The sequence below is a fragment of the Tympanuchus pallidicinctus genome, unplaced genomic scaffold (assembly GCF_026119805.1).
Source record: "Tympanuchus pallidicinctus isolate F22 unplaced genomic scaffold, pur_lepc_1.0 scaffold22, whole genome shotgun sequence".
In the NCBI taxonomy this organism is placed as follows: Eukaryota; Metazoa; Chordata; class Aves; order Galliformes; family Phasianidae; genus Tympanuchus; species Tympanuchus pallidicinctus.
Window position 1 is genome coordinate 35,002,216 of NW_026294739.1, and position 17,041 is coordinate 35,019,256.

The following is a 17,041-nucleotide window of genomic DNA, read 5'->3' on the forward strand; positions in this document are numbered from 1 at the left end:
ATTTACTTAATAACATTTGTTGTAAGCATCACCTCCTGTTGCACCACTTCATTTCAGATTTAGCTGAGTTAGGTCCATATATTACATAATTTTCTTGTGAAAATGATTAAACAAACTTTGGACCAATCATACAAGACAGCTCCAACCTCCAGATTAAGTCAGAACTCCATCTGGTCATTGCAGGGCCTGGTCCAGTGTTTTGAAAACATTTTTTTACACCATTCATTATTTAACTAAGCCTATTTACCTTATAGTGATTATCTCCTTCTTTAAATCTTGTAAATACAGTCATTATTCTTCAAGTAATTACAAAAACAAAACAGGTAAACTATCTGGTTGCTGTAAGTAATATATTAATTAAATTTTCTTCACGTAAAACACTTAATCCTGAACAGCAACACTGCATTATAAAATAATTCCTACTAAAACACGCTCTAATTATAATTCCAAAGCTCATATTATTTTTGGAATTTGTGTTGGCTTTTAGATAGATTATAACAAAAGCAAATTACTGTATGTTTTAATAAGTTAGTAGTCAAATAAAGCCATAAAGCTCAAATGATGACTAACCACAATGTATAATTCCCCATAAAAGCTAATTGACAATTGATTTTCTTGAATACAGAAAGAATTCATCATGATTAACACTATTACAATGAAATACAAAGGAATTAGAAAAGATTTATCTCTAATTGAGTATTTCTGCAAATATTAGAACTACTGAAGAGAATAACAAAGTAGGCTAGCATCTTCAGCTGGGACAGAATTGTTTTCTTCATAGTGTCTGGTACGAGGCTATGCTTTGGTTCCAGGAGAAAAACAATGTTGATAACACACGGATGTGTATATCTGCTGCTGAGCAGTGCTGTACAGAGCCAAGGCCGTTCTCAGCAAAGGGCCAGGAGCTGGGAGGGAACAGAATTTGACAGCTGACTTCAACCAGACAAAGGGATATTCCATACCCTACGGCATCATGCAGCAGGCATTCTGAGGGGGTGGAAGTTCATCTCAATCTCTTCCACTGCTTGATAAGCTGGCTGGGCACTGACCAATTGCTTGTCCCTCACTTGTTAATGTGTACATATATATATATATATATATGTATATATATATTCGTAATTATTAGCCTTTTTATTTTCTCTATCTTAACAAGTAGTTTTATCTCAATCCACAAGTTCTACCTTTTTTTTTTTCTTTTCTTTTTTTTCCCAATTCTCTTCCCCATCCCACTGGGAAGGGAGGAGCAGAATCAATGACTGTGTGGTGCTCAGCCACCTACCGGGTTAAACCACACAGTTAGAAGCACAGCGTCCACCTCCTTACTTTATACACAGAATATGAATTGCATAGATGTAATTAGAGGGTTGCTGCTTTTCTATAGGTGCAGCATACTTTACATGCACCGTAACAGCACAGCACTTTGCTCTCTCAGTCCTCAAACCGAGTTCTGGGGTCATCTTCTTGCTTTTTGCAAATCCTCAACTGGATTTGATCTCATAAAGAACATTTTTCAAAAGGAAGAAAACAGGAAAATTATGGAAGACAAGAAGATGAAAACAAAAGTAGTTATGAAGATAGTCTTTCAGGGCAATGCAAGGCCACAGATGCCTCACGGCCTCAGAGGCAAAGAGAGATGCTATGGGGCTGTGCTGGAAGAAAGTGTGCCAGGACACAGAATGCTGCAAAGTAGCATGCAATGGAAGCTAATGAGGGAGACAGACAAAGATCCCTGCTGCCCTGAAAAGTGGATAATTGGTGCGATAAATTTTTTCATGTCATATTAAATACAAAACAGTAAAGTGAGTGAACATAATTACTATGTATCAGCTTGTGCAAGGAACTTTAAATAGCAATTAAAATAAAGAGACACTTCCCTGCCCTGGAGAGTTTTCAGTGTGCAGCTTCCCAGCAGCAGAGTGATGGGCAATTCACAGCCTTCACTGAACCTCAGTGGGGTTTCCATGAGAAACTTCAAAAAGTCATCACCCTGGGACATGTCAGAAGGTACAAGTGACACTAGGATATAACAAAAAGCTGAAACACTGTTGCTGTGTAAACGTAACACTCAAGGCGATTAGGTTCAGCCCCAAGTAGGGCAGCCTAGGGGAGTGAGGATACCAGGCTGCCTTCTGTGGTTCTCCAGCTTCTTGCTTCAATACAGGAAAAGCTGCCGGTGTCGTTTGGATTGCTTCTCACCTATCCAAATATTCAGATCTTCCCTGCTATTCAAGTACCAATCTTTTGCTTTGCACCTTTCACAGTGTGCATTTCATTCTGAGTTACTGTAATATCAACTTCTACAGTACCAGATCTTTTCTACTTAAATCTAAAAATAAATTAGGAAGGATGTTGCTTGTAGTAATAATTTTTTTTTAAAAAAAGACAAATGGGAACATGCAAAAGGCAAGCTGAGTCTGATAAACTAGCAGTTTTGATAGACATCTCTCAGCTTAGTGCAGTCATATGAAATTAAAGAGGAATGTACAATCACATAACGGCCTCTACCTAATTAGTCCATTCACAGTTATCATAGCTGTACTGTACAGAGAATAAATAAACTGCTGTTAAAATGACATTTGAGATACAACAATATCAGTTCAGTAGAATAGAAAAACAGTAGGATTCTCTTTAGTACTTTTCTTAACACCTTGTAAAGCATCCCAGTCCTGCACAGAAAGTCTAGAAAAATCCTGTTCTTTATCTATACCCAGTATCATTTCCCCTAGACAAAATGACAGAAATAGCTTTATTAAATAAACACTACTCCAAGCATTCAGGTTGTAGGTTTTCTTTCTTCTTTTTTTTCTATCCATTGCAAAACTGCTGTGGAATTACTGATTTCCTCAACAATTAATGGGAATGACCAAAGATTTGGGTTTAATGCTCCAACTTCCATGTGGCAACTCAGTAATTTAGCACCCCATTTTTCATCTGCCTTTGTGCAACTAAGTGGACTCTGGTAATGAGTCTAATTTGGTCCCTGGGTACTTTACCTTTTCCCTCATTCAGTCTAATTGCAAACCCCTGTAACAGCTCTCTTCCTGTGCCTGTGGCATCATCCTTCCTATTCGTTCCTCTGCATTAAGGCATATTAAGGCATCCATCATCACAAAGCTGGGAGCCTTGAATGCAAACTTGAAGGTAGATCCCAGCACAATGGCTCAGCCTTCCTGGCCCCAGCAGGCTGGAGCACAGAACTAAAACACTTCTGGTCAGGCAGGCCAAAGCCTAGAAGCCATGTTCTGTGTTAGTATGTGCACATATCAGCCAACAAATTCTGTATGTAAATTAATCAGTTTTGTAAAAAAAAAAAAAAGAGTGCAATTATCCAGGAAAACCAACCTCAGCATGCAATTTTGAGATAATGGGCTAAAATGTAATAGAAAGCACACCACTGCCTGTTCAAAAGCCACAAAAGACTAACAATCCATTTACTGTCCAGCACCCATGAGGAACAGTTAGAATCACCAGATCCTTTGGGAAAGAGGTACAGGACTTCATACAACATATGTTACTATAAAACTATCATCCTGTTTACCATTTTCCATAATCAAGATTGAAATGCCACATGCATGTGAGCTGTGCATAAATGGGCAATGAGAGCCAGATTTCTAGAGCTCCTTTTCCTGAACAGTTCCCAAACTGCCTTTGGCACACAATGTACCAAATAATCCTCCTTGTTTTCTCTTCTTTACGTGTACTTTTGCATCTGTCTGTCACTGGATCAGAGGAGAATGATCCCCGATTTAAATCTTTGATTTTTGACAAATGCTGGGAAACACTTAACAAATATAGCAATACAGAATACAGAAATCGCACATGGTTATCACTGTCAGGAAGTAGTGAAAGTAACAGTTTATTAAGTTTAGGTAAAAGGCAGCCAAACACTGACTAAGACTCCCATTCGTTTAGAATAATAGTAGGAATCTATCATTCATCATATTTCAAACATATTATCAAATGAAATTGGAAGGGTTCTTTTTACTTGGTAAAAGAAAAATGGTCCTTCAAGTAACAATATTTCCCACTGTAGGACCCAGTGTTGGGGTCACCTTTCTGCACCCCTATACTGGAACCAACACACTGACCTTGCTAGAAGGACAGTGTGATTTTCCACCGTCACACCAGGAATATCCTAGATTTACGTTAAGTTGGGTGCCAGTTACAATTTGTGTGTATTTGCGTGTGGCTGTTCATGCACAAGCATACACGCATTAGAAAAATGAGTCATTTACCCCAAGCAATGCTCATCTGGCTCTCATACTGGGGGATAAATATGGGTCCAAATAGAAAATTCTAGTTCGTGGACGCGACTGCTTATTTGTTTTACAAAAGGAGAAAATCAGACCTGCTACGTCACGTGAATCATGCACTTGACAGTCCACACTCACGCTTCCACATTTAGATTTTGTTTTCATTGTTCCCCATAGGTTTTTTTCTGGCTATAATTAGAGTTAATCGCATTTCAAAGTACCAAGATAATTATCTCCATGTCAAATTAGCTATTTTCAAATGAAAGACTATTTCTTCTTAATTTTTCCCATCTTGAAAGCAAAACAGAGATCCCCAGATCTTTTATGCCATTTTTTTATGAACATTGGGTTATGATAAGCTCCTTTCTGAACCACTGCTTGAATGCAATTTATTTTACATAGCTTTGCATAATAAAATGGCATTTTAGATAACTTATTCAAAGGGCAGAATAATTCTCTGTAGATTTCATTAAATCACTCTTTTCATGTTAAATTAATGTGCCAAGTTAATTTTGGAATAAACAAACCAAGGTATTTAACTGCTTCTTGATAAATACGCAGTACTTAGTTATAATTTTCTCATGTAGCTTTATGTTTTAGAAGTCTGTATATTTCTGTACATCTTTAGGGAGATTAAAGTTTATAGACTTATCTGATACACACAATTAGATGTATTTAATGAACCAGTATCTCTGTGTGCAAATCAGACATAACTTCCTCTTTTATGATCTTTTTCTATCCTGTTTTTTTTTGCTAAAATAGGAATAAATTATGGAACTTTTCACGGGAAAAGTCAGTTCTGAACATATTAATGGAAAAGCCTGAAAGATAATGATCAACTTTTGTATTTGTCATTTTTTTTGTTGCCATTTGTAAAACGCATGAGATCAAGACAGATGGAACTCAGAATTGAACACTGCTTTACTCTACTTCAGATTTCAGAACGCACTCCTCCTTTTCCCCATTAACCAGATGTAAAGATGTGCTCAGAACGTGCAGCACACAAAATGCAACTGGCTGGAAACTAGCTCAACTGATTTTTGAGTTTTGTTTTCAGAAGACAATCACCTTTACGTGCACAGCGTCAAATCAAAACACTACAGAACCCGCGTTCCCAGTTCTTATGAATTTTAACACACTCTGTGTCTGTTTCACGGCTGTCTATGCAAGTGCTCCTTTCAACATTTATCACTGGGTGAAAAAAACAACCCATGCCAATGCTGTGCTTAAAAAGCTAAGTATGCAGTGCTGAACAGAAATTAGTGCAGCATCTTCATGAAGAGGGAGATTTCAAAGAGCATTACTTGTTCAAAATAAGCTGGCAGACCAGGAACAGTTATTTACTCATAAGGAAGAGAAAGATCTGACTTGAGATTTTAGAGCTGTAAGGTATTTGACAGCCATCACAAATTATTGTTATTGCTGTAACAAGATGATTGGATGCATATTTTACTTGATTTCTTGGTAATATTTCATGTTGTTTTTAAAGGATACAAAAACACGTTGAAAGACTAATATTTCATACTGATTTATGCAAGCATAATGTTGGAACTAGGGCTTTTTGATGTTTTCTTCTGATAGGGTTGTAAAATATTCTTGGAACTTATTTCAATCTTCTTTCTGTCTTTTAAAGAAAATTAGACTCATACTCCTCTAGAATAAATTATTTTGTTTCTTCAGTTACCAGTGAATAACAGTTCTTCTCATTTAGGCTTGTTTTTCAGCTTGCACTACAAGCTGGGGAAGGAACACCCAGGTTGAACTGACTTACAGATACTGGTAGCATGTTTTTAATTAGAAAAATGAATTATTTCATAGTCTTGGAGCTGAAATGACTCTAATGAAGCCTCTCTAAGAAACAAGAGTGATACTGTTTTATATTTATAGAACAATCTTTCAAGCTTTGGAAAGAAACTACTGTTGATCAGTTGTTGGATTGATTCTTAATAAGTGTAAGGTCAAGGAGAGCTCCCCTTCCCTTATATATCTACATTTACCCAGCTGGTATTGCTGCAGCTCCACCCCAGTTATGGTATGCACAAGGCACAAGGAAGAGGGAAACCAGACTCACCCTCCTCCTGAGATGCATGATGTCTTTATTCTGCCATGGTCTGCCATCCTGCTGGTAGCTGATATATTCAAACTATCCATTTTCTGTGCTTTTTTTATGAGACATCCACTATGCTTTAAGAATGCTTACTGCACTAAAATGTGCAGGGAACATCTAACTTGATAAATCACAAACTTACTGAAGCATGATCTTTGTGCTCTGCTCTGGGCATTTTAAGGTATATTAAAAAGAGCAACGAGTTTCATGACTAATTGTCTTACATTAATAAAAGCACTCTAAGGATTTGTGAAAGGTCAGTGAACTTTGTTAAAAGGACAGAAGGAGAGTGGAGCAAAGTCATTTTATACTTGTTAATGGGATATTCAAGAAAAAAAGTTAAGTTTTAAAGCTCTTTCAGGAACAAATATCATCAGCATCATCATGAATAGCAATCTTCTATGATAAAGAATCAAAACACACTTAATATTAAGCACAGACTTTAAGCCTCTTGAAATCCAGGAATACTAGAGCTCACCAAATCCAGACAATCAGTTACTAACAATTCAGCATAATCTAAACATTGCTGACAATGAAGTACCTGCCTGAGTGCTTCACTGACACAGGCTGAAATAACCTGTGTGGGGGAGCTCCCAGCTGATAGCAGCACGAGTTTTTACACAAATATTTGTACTTGTACTCAAAGAAACAAGGATTTGTCAAAATATTTACCTTTCCAGTAGCAAAAATGTGTGCATACATGCTTAAAATTTAGGGAGTTTGTGAAAAAGCAAAACCAGCTTGTTCTCCATCCTCCACAAATTAAAGCAAGCAGTGTGGAGTACAAGTGGAGTACACCTGTGGGAGTGCAGCTTATTCAGATGAGTCCTTAAAGATTTAGGCCCCAAACCATTTTCAGTGCTTTAAAATTCTTTTCTCTTGATAATAAAAAGTCATCGTTTATCTGAGTGAAGAGGAAGATGGGAGAACAGTGGTCAAAGCAAGAGCAGGAAAGCATACATGCTAATATGTGAACAGGTCCTGATCAGCATCCAATTGTGAGCACCAGCCTTTCTGAATGGGATGAAAATTTGATGATAGGTTGCATGTGCAATTGAGCAACACAAATACCTTATTCTCAGCTGCTCTAAGGGCCAAGCTGCACTTCTGAAAATAATTATTTTTCTGAATACACAATTTTGAGGGTCATTGCCCATAAATTGCTGAAAGTGCTCTCTCTGGGAATCCAGACTTATTTGTTTGGCCATGAGTTTCTATTTCATAGTGCAAGATAAGGCCTATTTACTGCTATTGCACATCACAATGTAATCAGCTTCTGTTATTATCGTCAGTTTATTCATTCTTCTGTAGCATACCGTGCTGTGCTGAGTTCAATCAGGAGAGATTTATTGTAGGAATGACTTGCTTGTTGATTTGCTTGCCTCCCCCTTCTCTGGACATGGCAGGTACGGAGGCATGGAGATGCACTGCAACATCTTGATGGTTTCCTAATACTACATAGATATCACTTCTGGAAAAGTCTTTAAAACGATGACCAACTATACTGTCTAATTCTTTCTTTTGTAGTGTAGGATTTCTTGCAGCTTCTGCCTCTTCACATGAACCAGGACAGGGCTGAAGAGAAACAAAGATCTCCTGCAAGCAGTTACCCCAGAGGTTAGCTGTAACATGGACTGGCTGAGAGGGCTGTGATTTTAGCCTAAGTGGAATTTTCTGCTGTATCTGAGTTTTACAAAATACTGTTGCCTATATTTACAGCTACCCAGTCAGTTTCTGCCATTTCCAGAAGTACCTCAGGGATTTGCTTATGCACTGGAAGCATCTTTCTAATAAGCCCATGTAAATAGGTACAGCGATAAATCAATGGGCGTCATGCTGCTCTATGATGTGAAAGAAATCATTTCATTATACTTATAAAAAATTTAAAAAAAAAGCAATGCACATTATAATATTATATGAAGGTGCATTTCTACACACAGAGAATCTGAGGTATGTTGCACCACAATAGGAAAGGGAAATAATTACAGCATATGCTGCTCACAATAGACTAGTTAGCGTAAGTTGCATTAGTAGACAATATGCTTTATGGGGAAGAGGGAAGCATTATTAAAATATAATGCACAAGCAGAGCAATGCAGACATTACACAGTGACAACCTCACACTTTCCAGGTGAATATGCAGTTTATTTAATTCCCTCATTCAAGTGTGTAAAGCTCTAACCAAGCATCTCCTTCAGAAAGCTTAAACAGACCCTTCTTGTACCTAGATCATTTGGTAGCCCCTATTTAATACCCTCCTGCCTCCACAGAAATAAAAGCTAACAGCATTAATCAAAAATTAACTGCATCAATTAACAGATGGCTTGTTTTTTAATTTCTCCAATAAAACTGAAATTGTGCTTGAAAATTTGGACCAACATTTTAGTAGTCCTGCATTTCTTTATTTACTTGGTGCATTTGTTTGATAAAATCAGTCTCTTCCTTTAATTAAACTCATTTTATACTTTTATAGTCCTTGCATAAAGTCCAAAAGACTCACCAGGGAATATGTTATTGAGCCATTACACTCTTTCCAGATGACTGAAAGCACTTAGTTTCACCTCAAACATCATGGTGCTCGTGAGGAGATTAATACAATGACAATTATTAACATTAACAATCACTCGGTGTTGTGCTTTTACACTGACAGCCTCCCAGTGGCTCCAACCAGCTCCAGACCCTGCTCCCATCTCCTGCAGCTGCAGCCCCAATGGCAGCACGTCCCTGTGGAGGAGTGTTGGGGTCAACTATCCAGAGCAGCTTCCCTCCAACAGTGAGAGCAGATGGGTTTTGGCAAGATCTAGCACCAGAGCCAGGCTTTGGCTCCATAGGATCTTTAATCTCGAGTAAATGAAGTACTAATGGAAAAGGTACCTTCCTTTAACTTGCACGAGAATACTGTAGATGTTTGGATAAGTAAAAGAAAATAGCATTTTCCCAGTCACATCCTTAGTTCATGGGCTGACTGGGAAACACAACGGAAGGAAAAGGAAGGGAAATAATTTCATTCAGATTGTGAGGAGTTGGTTTTGGTTAAAAAAAGAATCTCTGAAAAATTCCATATCAATTATAATTTCATCGGATTTGCAATCATTTAAAATTCCATCCAATTAAGTTAGTTTTTGCAATATGCCTCAAAAACTTCCTCTGTGCAAAAGTTCCCTCTATTTATGTTCCCTGTATCTAAAAGCTGCTGCTGTATTGATTACTATAATTCAGCCCTAATTGCACTTTTACAAAGCAGAATGAATAGATTACAGTTGAGCTAGGAGGAAGCCAAACATCAATTATTAATACAGAAGATCTGGCCTTTACCATGTCTATATTATTCACTTTGGGGACTTCAGGAACCTGATGAATAATATTTATTCTTGTAAATTAACCACTTCAAAATATTTGTTTCCGTTAAGAAAACCAACCAGACTAATAAAATACACTTCCAGCAAATGCAAACAAGCCCTCAGTGTGTGTGATGATATGTGGAAAGCCAAGAAACGTTCTCAGAAGGAGGCAGACTCAGTATTTCAGAAAGCAGCCTATATATCCTTCACCAAGAATAAACACAGCAGATTGATCTCCAGATTAGCAGCACAGGTTCTCTGAATTCTGTTTCAGTCGTTGCTATTGTTGGTAGGATCCTTTCTGCTCCAGCAAGGATCCAATAAGTGAGATCTGTTCGTGAACTGTTACCATAAAGGAGAAAAAAATGGCGGTAGAGCTGCTGTTTCCTCCATGCAATTTTTCTTATTTACAAGGCAATTACACCACGTTCTGTTTCCCTGACCAGCTTTGGGCAGCACAGTGCCCATAAACCCCTTTCTTTTTGCTGGCTCTCTCCTTCATCCCACTGCCCACCTGCACACCTTCTGCTTCTTCGCCCCAGCAACCCACGTTTCCATTAAAAGCAGTTGATTTTGTCACAGCTTATACTGTAACCTTACGGCCTATAGCTCTGGACAATGATTTGGCTGTTTCAACTTTTATTTTCCTCATATATATATTGCTAGGCAAGTAAGAATTAGAATTACTCCTCTGACCTTTCTCTCTGGATACTTCCCCTGCCCAAAGAACAGTCATCCCTTTTTCTACTACACATTTGGTCAGCTGCAGAACTTCCTGGCTTGCAGCAGAACCAAAAGCACTGAGGTTGGAGGCTTTGCCACTGCGTGCACAGGCCCAGTAAGAACTTCACCTTAGGAGGGATTCTCAGAGTTTTCCACAAGCAGATGGTATCACCTCTTTCGTGTTTAATCACTGCTTTGAAGGCAGCTCTCAGAATGCACTGTGCTTGTTCTGTAGCTAAATTTCAGTGAATAAATAGTTTAAAAGCTACGGTGAATGTTTTTATTCCAGAAACAAAAGTTAATTCTGTAAAATTCCACTGCCTCATAATCAAGCACTCACCGTGCAATAATTAATTAGTTAGTTGTTTGCAGCTAGGGATGGAGGCATTCATCATCTTTCCAAAAGCTTGCATATTACCATCTGTAACATCCACTTTTTATGTTGGCTCTGAATATAAGATAGTAAATTTCATACATTGGCTGCTACAAATTAGTAGTTTGTTACAGAATGTGAAAATGTGGAATCCTGTTGCACTTCTTTGAGAGCACTATCCTAACATTTGCCATTATGGTGTAGTCTCCCACTGAAAAGCCTGGAGGGAACCCAGTGAGATCTATGCACAGTATTCAACTACTGTTCAACTGCAAGAGTATTAATCCAGACGTTTCTCCATCTAATTACTCCCTGTTCTGTCCATTAGGCACCTTTTATCTGCTCCTGTAGCATACATATTTCTATTTCTTTCAGTTCTTTGGAAATTGTACTGCTGCACAAGTAATATGGTAACTGTTCAATTGAGATAACAACTCGGGATTGGATCCTACCTGAGAAAGTAGACGCCAGAGTGCTCCTCCTCTGATTTACCCAGAGCAGTTCAGAAATCTGAGCAACACAATCCTTGGATCTGAGGAATCCCACTGAGAAGCACAGAAGACAGATGGCTCTGGCTGGATGTGATCCCTCATGGCTCTGTCCCACACAGGGCTCCTGGCACCTCGCAGCCTTCAGCTCCCTGCCCTCAGGTAGCAAAGCCAGGAGAGAAAGCACTGATTGCCAGTAATGCCGGCCATCTGCATCCCCACAGTGTTAAACTTGTTACAAACAGCTTCCTGGAGCTGAAGAGAGCCTTATCTTATTTCAGAGCTAGTCTGGAGTCACCATTGTGCAGACAAAACTACACGGCTTGCTCCTAGGTGTGTGACTGAATTCAGCTGTGCTAAAGATCCAGCACCTGGCCTAAAAAGCAAGCAGCATCAGTGAGTGCTTTGTCCTCATTCTCATGCATGTTGATCTTGGGTCAGCTGCAAATTTTATCATTGACCATTTTATATCTACTTCAAGATAATCTCTAAAAATGCTGAATAGCATTACCTTTGGTACTAATGCTCTAAAACACCCATTCATTGATTCCTCATTAACAAATATTTGTCATGATCTAAGGGTTTGGCAGTTCTTAAAGCACTGACACCTGTTTTAACAAGGTTCCATAGTGCAACATTTTCCCAAGAAATCAAAGCTTAAGCTATCACTCCATACATCACCCCATTTCTTCAACTGTTTTTCAAATTATTGATGAACTTCACATATATCTTACAGCACTAGAGATCTGAAACATTACAATCCTACATTAGCAGTAAACAATCCTAAAACTAGCAGTAAAAATAAAGTGTTTTAGAAAGCCTCTCAGTGAAAAACGTGGCTCAGGGACAAAATCAAAGAAGTGATCAAACTCAAGGTGAATTCATAAGGCTGGACTGTACACCAAGTCACCTGCTGAACTCCAGTACCACGCAGTGCTGAGCCAGTGGCCACCAATGGGACATTTAACTGTACAGATGTTTTGTCAACCAATCAAAGAATGAAACCAGGTCTATTGGAGAAGATCTACTAGAAATGCAGTGTAAAAAATCACCTGTGATCAATATAATGAAACATCAACAGTTAAGATGAGTAAGCTAGAACTTTCTCTGCCAGATCTGTGTGTTTCTGTGTTCTACTTTTCTTGCTTCTCTGCTTTAGGGAGGCATCATTCATTTACTTGATCTGGATACAATCTTTCAAGGTAATTTTCCTACATGTTCTTACTTCTCCCCATTAGCCTGTATTGGTTCAGTGTAAGCTTTCCTTCAAGAAATGGAGATGAAATCCATTCAGACAGAAGAAAAAAAAAAAAAGAATTCAGTCTAGATATATGTCTTTGCTTGGGCACTGAGGGAAATACAACATATAGGGTCTTTAAAGACACTTAATGAGAATATTCATTTTCTCGTGTGGGGGAAAGCACTAGTTTTGCAAAATACCAGTACCAGCCTGTTATATCTTGAGCAGACATAACGATATTAATGGCAAATTTCTCCTCCCAAATGAAGTCCTCACATGAATATTTATCTGCATTCAAACAGGAACATCTCATCTTTGAAAAAAATCATGAACTTTAATAGCAACTTCAGACAATTTGATAGGTTTATATTTCCTCAAGTAAACAGCTTTGCATTAGCATATGAATGTCAGCATCTATCCTTTAACTTTGTCAGACATTTACTGACCACTTTGTTGCATTTTTAATAGCTTAGCCATGAGTTTTTTTCATTAAACATTTTTGATCTAGTGGTAGCTTTGATGTCAGCTTGAGAAAGAATTTTGCCTTTTTGCATATCAGTGAGCTAAAAGTTACCTAGAAACACTTTATTCCAGTCTGAAGTGCAAAAGTCTTTACACAGCTAGCCTTACTTGTTTGTTATAACAGAGGTACCTGAGGAAAATACATTACATACTACAAGAGCATGAAGATATCAGAATCTGTACTGCATATAGCATCATCTTCGTTCATCTTCACCATCATCTTCATCCTTACTGCAGGAGAGTTTTTTTGAAAATCAGAATGTCCAATTTGCAGAACATGTTGGTACTTCAATGTGTTTTTTTCCCAAAACCTCAGGACAACTTAAATTACGTATATATTGTGAACTGAGATGTAGGGGAGAGAGGGAGAGATCTCACTGATATCTATGAAATGAAATATTTTTCTATATCTTTCTGTTATCTTCGCTATTATTAACGAACGATGCATGCCTGTCACCAGGAGAATGGACAACATTTTTCCTGAGTGAATTATGGAGAAGATCTTGAGCACGATGATCGCCAAGGTCACAAATGCATTTCTTGTTTCAACTCTTCTGGATTTCCATGTAATGTTTATATTGAATTTAACTCTAATTTTGACCTTGGGTGACTCATACAGAAAGCAGCAAAACATGTGGCTTTGATATGAGAATATCTTTGCCATTAACTGAAGGCACAGCCATGCAGGACATCTATCTTTAATCTAAATTAATGATCACTCTTGGATTATAATAAAGTATATATTTTTACATGCTTGAGACAACACCTCTAATTCAGTATATCAGATTCAGAAGGGATTCCTATTTTTTAGGGTGCAGGTTCTTACTTAACACACTCTTCCTGTGCTGCACTGCTTCAAGTGTCAAACTAAGAATTGAATGGAACTGATTCTTTCTCACAAGAAAACTCACCTCATAGGTCTAAGTGAATGTCTCAGAAGGTTAACAGCAAATAGATAATCTACCTTGATACAGGAAGGAATTTGCATGGATTTGTTTTTATACCCACTGTGACAGCTGCAGCCCCAAAGATTTCTTGGATTAATTCAATTATTCATCATCTGTTTATCATCCACAGGTGGCTGAAATGATTTTCAGGGTAGAATAAAGCAATAAGGAATTTGAAGCAGTTGCAAAAAGAACAGCCCACTGATGTAGCAATTTCTAATTTACACAAGTCAAACAGGAATTGCCACGTGGGTCAAGCTAATGGTCCATTTCATGCTTTCTCTTACAGTGCTGTAGAAGGGGAAAAAAAGATTATACAACTGGAACTGGTAGATAACTAAGAGAGGCAAGTTTCTTTCCTATCCTGTTCTTCAGCTTAGAGGTTGCTTCCAACCAAGTGTGAGTTTACATCCCTTCTGGAACAAAGGCAAGAGTTGAATTGCAGTGGTAACTTGGTAACTGTTGTGACTTAGGCTATGAGTGAACTGTAGTCCCTTTGGAAAAGTTTCACTCTTGCCAGCTTCCCCTGTCACACCATATTTGTTTACTGTTATTTTCATTGCTCATCTAGAAGTTAACCTTGCAGGATGTAGATCAAGCAGTTGGTCACTGAATTTTTGCTGGTTGTTCGGATGCTTTGATATTATCCTTAAAGTCAGTAAAAGTCAAAGTGAAAACTTGACAGAAATTCTTGCTGTTTTCCTCATTAGCCACATGCACACATTCTGCCCCTTGAGAGATGCAAAGAGCATTCAGCTCTCATAGATATCACCAGGCTTCCTTAGTTTCTCTTAGCAAAATACTGCCCTCCATTACACACTGATAGTACAAAAAATGATGCAGCTAAAAGCTGAAGTCTTCTATAGCGATTTTAATTAAGAGTCTGTCATCATCTGAGTTATTATTACTGTTACTTTAGGAATTAAATTTCAGCATAAATTATTAATAAAGAAGTCTGGCAATCACGATCTTAGCCAAAGTGCCTGAAACAGGTTTTGCTTGCATTATGCCTTCTGGGCCACTGGGGACAAAGAAATACAGAGATTGCTTCCATTTGGAAGAAAAATTGTGCCGGTGCCAAATACTTCCATAATTAACTGCTGTTTAGCTTACGGAGGTGATCGATGCCCTGTCCTTGCCTCTCAAGCATGCAGCCTCCCCATGCCGCTCCCACAGCTCCTTTCCTGGGGCCCACGCTTGCTCCATCGCTGTGCCTCCAGCTCATTCCCTCTGTTTGTGCTCTTACGTACATATCTTAACAGAATGAAATCCAGTGAAAGCACCACACTTTCCTTGTATGCCACAAATACATTTGCTTAAAACATGAGAGGCTCCTGTTTGGGGGCTGAAAGTAGCAGGTACATAGCTAGTTCATGTAATAAAGCAGCACAAATATCAACTGTTTGAAAGGGGGGGGGGGAGGGAAGGCATGTAATCTCCACCCATCACTGTGAACCATGAGACCATAAGAATCAGACAAAAGCTAAACCAGGAGCCTCCAACACCCACATTCTCCTGCAGGAATGTAGAGCAGGGTTCCTTCTGCTTTGTCTAATACATGTGGAGGGTATCCAGCTGCTTTGCCAGCTGGGGAGGGGGAGCCTGACAGGCAGCTCACAGCACTGCTTGCAGCCTGGTTGGAGGGAAGAGCAAAAGGAAGGTGCCACCACCAGCAAGCACCAGGGGAGGTACAGCACAAATGTCCATGCAATGCTGTGACTTCAGCTAGCATGCTGAATGCTCACTGCGTGAGGAGCTAGAACACTGCCTGCTCCCTGCCTGTGATACACCAGGACAGCCACATCGCAGTGTCAGCAACCTTGCTCACTGCAGTGTGCTGGAAGCATTGGGGTCCTTTCAAGGGAATTTAGGGAATTATAAGCAACAAAACTAGAAAGAACTGGCTTACAGGTTGTACCTAACGACTTGCATGGCTTGCTGATAGCAGCAGCAGTCTCAGACTCCATTTAATGAAAGACTCAGGAGAAATGAAGTGGTGCAACAAGCAGAACTGGACTGTGATCCTTAAGCTCCCCCTGCCTGCATTTGCAAGTGTGCAGTAGTGCTTGTTTAGCTAGAGGAAACCAGAAAATTGCTTTGTGTAAAAACCAAACTAAAAAAAAAAGAGAATTGTTTCCTACTTGATTCGGATTTTCCTTGTATGTCTGAGTTGAGATTACTTTCCCTCTGCACCAGAAAACTGTTATTCAATTAAAGAAGACATAAGTGTTGTCAGATGGAATGCAGATGCAACCATCTTTTCAGCAAATGCATACAATGTATTTTACTGTATCCCTAAGGGCAACCAAATCTACAACACAGAACAAATGACTACAATACAAAATTCAAACATTAAACAGGAGAGAAACAATCCCGGCAGCAGCCTATGTGGAGCTGAGTGACTAACAAGAACGTGGAAGTGTACATCCCTTTTATGGATAAATGAAGGTTTGTTTTCACATCTATAATCTTGTTACCTTTGCTAAGCAGTATGCAATTATGCAGCTTTTCAAATTCTGGTTATGAATTTTAAAGCCCACATAGGATAAGTTCTCAAAAACAGCAGTTCAAGTCACAGCATTTAATTCCAAGTTGTCAGCAATGCAGCCTTTGGGAAATGCAAAGCTCTCCTGGGAAAAAAAGTATGACTGCCTTAGGATAGGGTCAGAACTTCCTTTTTGCATACGGAAATCAAAAAATTTAAAGGTCTTGTTTCAGATTATTATAACATCAGAAAGCAAAGAGTATTAAAGCAGACTGATTTTTCCATAAATACAAGTATAAAAAAAAGTTGAATCTCACTGCATTTTTCAACCAGAAAAAAACTTCATCCTGTTTTAAACAATTTATTATTATTACTATACCCTTACTACAGCTTTCCCTTATGTCACTTATTGTCCAAAAAACAATCCATTAACACTTCAGATGTCTGGGATCTGGCTTGCATTACTTGTGCTTCATTCCAAGACTGCCAGCACTATATGTTGCTTGGAAAGCATACAGGATGGCTTTTATACAGGTGATGTCATCTTTCTCCAGAGTGGGCC